The following is a 6,445-nucleotide window of genomic DNA, read 5'->3' on the forward strand; positions in this document are numbered from 1 at the left end:
CTGCCAACCAGAAGTATATTTATGGTCTGTCAGTAAAGAAAACAAAAACTGCCTGTTGGTAAAAATCTGTTAGAAAATATTTGTCAGTAAATCTGTCACAATATTCCAGCAGAAGTTCTGTTCGTTTGTTCCATTCCCCTGCCCCTCTACTCTTTAAATTTCTCAAAGGTAAACTTAATAGAGAAAGGCAGGAGAGACATTTCTAATTTTTCTATGTATCTTACTACCTAATTTTAAAAAGGCATGACTAGAATTCCTTACTCCAGCCACTTCCTTGCGTCTGAATGCTACCTACTGAATAGGTTAAATAAGAGTAGGTTAAGTAAGATCTGTACGTACTTAATTCTTTCAGTTACAAACTTTAGGCTAGGAAGAGGTACTCTGAAGAAAACTTGCAATGAAAGTAAACAGAGGAGGAAAAGAAGAAAAAGAGGAGAGAAGGAAATTGGGGAGAGGGGGTTCAAAAACCAAAATGTGGTACTAATGCCATAAGTATCTGCACCACTTATATAGATGGGAAGGTTAATGCATTTATAAATGTGTTTTTGATCTTTGTAAAAAAGTGCTTAAAAATACATGAAGCCAATTCAAAGGTATAACCTGACTAAAATGTTAAGTACTATAGGTGTCCACCCTAAAGATATCTTAAAAATCATTTCCTAAATAACGAAAAATTTTAATAATCATGAATCATGTGTCAACATAAACCAAAATCAAATAAATTGGACCTGTTAAAGGAAACATTAACATTAAAAAGGCCAGGCATGGTGGCTCTGGCTTATAATCCTAGCACTCCGGGAGGCCAAAGCAGGCGGATCATCTGAGCTCAGGAGTTTGAGACCAGTCTGAGCAAGAGCAAGACCCCATCTCTACTAAAAATAGAAAGAAATTAGTCGGACAACTAAAAATATACAGAAAAAAACTAGCCGGGCATGGTGGCGCATGCCTATAGTCCCAGCTACTCGGGAAGCTGAGGCAGAAGGACTGCTTGAGCCCAGGAGTGTGAGGTTGCTATGAGCTAGGCTGACGCCACCGCACTCACTCTAGCCTGGGCAAAAGAGTGAGACTCTGTCTCAAAAAAAAAAAAAAAAAAGTATATTACAAACATCTTTTAGGAATACAGGCATAACTAAAACAGAACACTATACAATGCTTCCTGAGTCAGTTATACTATTCCATACCTTCTTGATGTGCAAACAAAAAACTAAGGATTTTACAGCCCAAAGAGTTCTTAAAATAGTATCTGTGGAAACTGCAGTTGTGACAAAACTTATTGTGTAGCTAGCTACCAAGAAAATCTCTATAATGCCATTTCATATTTAAGAAATGAATACTAAAGGCCAAAACTTACCTTACGTCCTGTTAATGTTGAAAAAATTTAGTACAGTCTTCACAAGACATAACTTTTTCTTCAATTAAAAAAGTGAGTTACAAAGCTATTATTTTAACTGAATCATAACCTCAAATCCAAAAAAGGAATGCAAATACAGTATCTTATCCCCTAAAAAAAATCTTAACCTTCAAGATCAAAATAATTCATTTTCTCCAAAACAATCACTGTACTAAATCTCTCTTTCAAACAAAAAAAGGAAGGGGAAATGATTTTCAAAACATTTAGGATAAGAACCACATAAAGGAATTCAGAAATTAACTTTGCAATACATTTTTAAAATTGCTAAAGTACTTTAAATGGGGGGAGGGACACTAAAAAGTTGATAAAAAATAAAAGAATTCTGTGACAATTCTTATATCCAAGTGTAACACCCCACTCCCCAATGCTCTTAGTAATTAATGTACAAAGAATGGTAAAGTAAGACATGCTGACCTAGGTTAAAAAATGTAGCCTACACAAGACAACCAAATCGATAGTTATCTAATCATCTGTACCGTCTGACTGATTCTGCTTTAAGTCAATCAGATCAACAGTGCTATTTCTTGAAAGTTAAAAGCATAGGTGTGCCCAGCCTTTCATTGCACTGTTTAGTCATAATTTGCCTTTCCAAGTTTTTGGTGACCCACGCTTATCCACTCTCTCCCTCTGCTTTATGCACCACAGATACAAGAAATGGGGTCAATTACAAAGTATACGTGAAAGAGAATGAGAAAGGAATTTAAATTGAAAGCAAAACCTTATTCTGGAAACTGCCCAGATTACCTACACAGTATATTTATCTAAAAATACTGAATAAGAGTACAATTTTATCATATTAAAGTACAAATAAACTGGAATTGCCAGTAAACATTTCCAAACACATTTTATTAATATATATTTCAACCAAATATTATCCCGAATTTCAAACAGTTCCATCTAGATTCATTTTTGTTAGAACCATTTCAAATGGTGATTTAACGAAATCTTCCATGAAATGAATGAGATACCCATTACAGATAAACATCCTCTAACATTCTGTTCAAAGTGAATGTTGGTTTTGGATTTAAGTGGAACTGGCAACACTCCCCCCTCCCCCACAACACCTGTAGAAGGCAGCATAAGCGAGGACTAGTAAATACAGCGACGCACTGTTTTACACCTGAACATTTTTTATTAATAAAATGTTGTCCTCGTTTCCTACCTATCACAAAGGAAAAGCAAATTATTGACGGGAATTTAAACTTAAAAACGCGTGCACAAACCCATCTGTATGCCTATCTTGGTCTGCTTTAAAACATTTAAATTCCCATTTACTAAACATTGGCAAAGCCGGATTTCTATTATGTGGTAGAAGTATAAGCGTCTCCCCTACAACTTTCTCGGAATTTTACTAGACGTCCTAAATAGTTTGCCCTTACTTCCGATCACCTTTCAGCCTCAGCTACACCCTGAGCCTCCACTTCCCTTGCATTTCTAACAACGCTGCAGAGGGAGGGTGCGAGGCAGTGAGTGTATTTGTGTGTGGATAAGTGCGCGCGCGCTCCCGCGCGGTTCCCCACCCCCACCCCGATACTTTTCTTTAGTGGAAACAGAGGAAGAATCTAGAGGTTATTCTAGCGAAAACTCAGTATCAAAGCCTCAACCCACTCGCAGTCAACCGGTAGGACTCTGTATTTTGGTTGCGCAGTGCAACTTCTCATACCTTACCCCAAGCTTTAGCAGCAGATGGAAAATTGGTTAAGAGAACCCAGGGAGGAGTCCGGGAGATAAGGAAAAAGTGAAAAGGGCCGATCCCCCTGAAACGCGTTTAAGTTTGCAACCGAGATTATGTTTCCCAGAATCCGCGCCCGCCCTCTCTCCCCCTTCCAGGTGGAACTCGTTAACAGCAGCAACCCGGCCAAGAGACACCGCCACCTTCCTTCCCCACGTACCACCCGAGACCCGGGCAAGTGAGGGCGGCGAGTGAGAGCGGAAGCCTGGCGCGGCCGGCGCGATCCCAGGCCACCACCAGGCCTCCGCCGACCCCAGCCCCGTCACCTGTGGAGAAAGCACCCCCTCCCCCGGCCTCTCTGCCCTTCACGCCGACCGTATCCCCCCGCAGCAGCTGCTCCCCGCCCGGCCTGCGAGGACGGAGTGCGGCGCCAGGCTCCCCTCGGTGGCCGCGGGGCCCCAGCCCCTTCAACTGGTTACAACCGGCGGCGGCGACCGAGCGGGGCAGCCGGCGGCGGGAGGGTCCCTGTCCGGGCGGGGAGGGGGCGGGCAGGCCGGAGGAGCAGGGGGCCGCAAGGTCCTACCTAACAACGTCGGTCTCCTCTGTCTCCTCCTCAACGGCAGTGGCCCCGGCGGTGGCGACGGCAGCGACATTCCTGGGGAGCGCTCCCGCCGCCGCCACCTCCTCCTCCACTCTCTGCTCGCCTCTCTTCCCCGGCGCGCTCACCGAGTGCCGCGTCCCTTCAGCCACCTTCCCCCACCCCCCCGCAACTCACACGCCCCAAAACCCTAGCCCTACAGCTCCCGCTGCCTGGTAACCCACCCACCCTCCCCGCCACCAGAGGCGGCCCCGTCCCTCCCCCCTTCCCCTGCGCCCGCTGCCGTGCCGGGCTCAGTAATGGCGGCCACTCGGGCTCCCTCTCGCTGACGGATCTCTCCCTCTCTCCCGAACTTTACCTCAGCATCTCTCCCAGCGCGCACCGCCGGAACGCACGCGCGCGCGCGTAGCCACACACCCGACCGGGGGCGGAGCGGCGGCGCAGCCTGGACTGGCCGCGCGCGCGCACTCGCGCGCCCGCGCCGCCAGCCCCACAATCTCCCGCCCCCGCCGCCCTCACCTCGCGACGCCTCCCGCGCCGCGCTCCCGGCACGGCCCCGCCCCTGCCCTCGTCTCCCGGGAGCCTGGGAAGGCGCGAGCGATCAAGCCTGAGGGAGGGGAGCGAGCGCGCGAGGCCGCGTCCTCGCTCGCGTCCCCGCTCCCTGCTTTCCCCCGCTCCCCCATTGGCTTTTGCCCCTCCCCCTTCTTCCTCCGCCTCTCCCACCTATTGGTTCCCTCTCCTACTCCATTCCTTCTCACCTTTTCCCTTTTACCCATTGGCGTGAGTATTTTCTTCAGCTTTCCCCTTTCTCCGTGTTCTGCTTCTCCTCCACCACATCCTCTACGCCTTAGAAGCTGCTGCCATGCAGCCCAGAGCACCGTCGTCCCCGAACTTCCTCTGCTTTCTAACCCTTTCCTTGTGTTCCGGTTTCTGGTCGTAACTCTGAGCATACCACAATACTGCAAAGAAACCTTCTGTGTTAGCCGTTGCAAAACATGGCATGGGCACTGAATGCTTCTCCATAAATCCGCCTATGGTCTCTGAGCATTAAAGAATGAAAGGGAGGAAAATATGCTCCCAAGCTCATTCGCAGTGACATGCTTGCTTGTATGCATGCTCCTCTGTGTGCATCCAGTTTTCTGGCGGGGGATCACTCGCCAACTACAGACATCACCTGCCCAAGACCTGGTGCCACACTCACCCATAAGGCAAAACTCCATGGGAGCAAGAAGAGGAGTCCATTTCTCCGTTGACATGATACAGGGACGAAAGCCCTTGATTCAGTCCGTTCTTCAGTGGAAGTTGAGCAAGGTGTCAAGACTTGCGGTGGGGTTTAGAGTGGTCCAAAAGACCCCCGATGACACCACTATCTGCCCAACTTTAGGAACTATAGTCCACCTGCTTTTATTATACTGCCTTAAATATATTAAATGTTTTTTGAGACTTCTAGAAATTGCACAAGTTTGGGGGTACACTACACGGGGCTTTCGATGTGTTTCTCATCAGGGCATTGACAGTCAATGGTGAAGGAAAAAGGACGGTAGAAACCATTGCCTTTGCTTCTACCATTGAAGAAACTCAAGTCCTGTGACTTTCCCAAGGTCATCAGAATCTGCCTTACACAGAGGTCTAAAAACAGTTGCCAGCAGATAAAAGAATGAGCAAAAACACAAATCTACCCCAAATTATTAAGTCTAAAAGGAAGAAATAATTGGTGGTGAATTTCTCTTTGGGGAAAGATTTATTTCCTGCATTGAAAATAGTTTATCATCAGTAAAGTTAACATATAAAAAGTCTTTTAAATTCAAGATATTCTTTATTTCTTATGCTACATAAGGTACTGAATGAAGTTAGCCAAGGTTGCTTTTTAATGTTGTAATGATGCAGCTGCTGCCAACCAGAAGTATATTTATGGTCTGTCAGTAAAGAAAACAAAAACTGCCTGTTGGTAAAAATCTGTTAGAAAATATTTGTCAGTAAATCTGTCACAATATTCCAGCAGAAGTTCTGTTCGTTTGTTCCATTCCCCTGCCCCTCTACTCTTTAAATTTCTCAAAGGTAAACTTAATAGAGAAAGGCAGGAGAGACATTTCTAATTTTTCTATGTATCTTACTACCTAATTTTAAAAAGGCATGACTAGAATTCCTTACTCCAGCCACTTCCTTGCGTCTGAATGCTACCTACTGAATAGGTTAAATAAGAGTAGGTTAAGTAAGATCTGTACGTACTTAATTCTTTCAGTTACAAACTTTAGGCTAGGAAGAGGTACTCTGAAGAAAACTTGCAATGAAAGTAAACAGAGGAGGAAAAGAAGAAAAAGAGGAGAGAAGGAAATTGGGGAGAGGGGGTTCAAAAACCAAAATGTGGTACTAATGCCATAAGTATCTGCACCACTTATATAGATGGGAAGGTTAATGCATTTATAAATGTGTTTTTGATCTTTGTAAAAAAGTGCTTAAAAATACATGAAGCCAATTCAAAGGTATAACCTGACTAAAATGTTAAGTACTATAGGTGTCCACCCTAAAGATATCTTAAAAATCATTTCCTAAATAACGAAAAATTTTAATAATCATGAATCATGTGTCAACATAAACCAAAATCAAATAAATTGGACCTGTTAAAGGAAACATTAACATTAAAAAGGCCAGGCATGGTGGCTCTGGCTTATAATCCTAGCACTCCGGGAGGCCAAAGCAGGCGGATCATCTGAGCTCAGGAGTTTGAGACCAGTCTGAGCAAGAGCAAGACCCCATCTCTACT

The 6,445-nt window shown here is 45.0% G+C and overlaps 1 protein-coding gene across 1 annotated transcript in view; it reads right to left on the reverse strand.

Moving 5' to 3' along the window:
* ARHGAP5 (Rho GTPase activating protein 5) overlaps window positions 1-3,852 on the reverse strand; it is a 73,495-nt gene extending 69,643 nt beyond the window's left edge. The window contains exon 1 of the mRNA XM_012647888.1: window positions 3,667-3,852. The gene's annotated coding sequence lies outside the window, so the exon portion shown is untranslated. The remainder of the gene's footprint in view (window positions 1-3,666) is intronic.
* Window positions 3,853-6,445: the final 2,593 nt, after the last annotated feature.

Source organism: Propithecus coquereli, unplaced genomic scaffold (genome assembly GCF_000956105.1).
Source record: "Propithecus coquereli isolate 6110/MARCELLA unplaced genomic scaffold, Pcoq_1.0 Scaffold273, whole genome shotgun sequence".
NCBI lineage: Eukaryota > Metazoa > Chordata > Mammalia > Primates > Indriidae > Propithecus > Propithecus coquereli.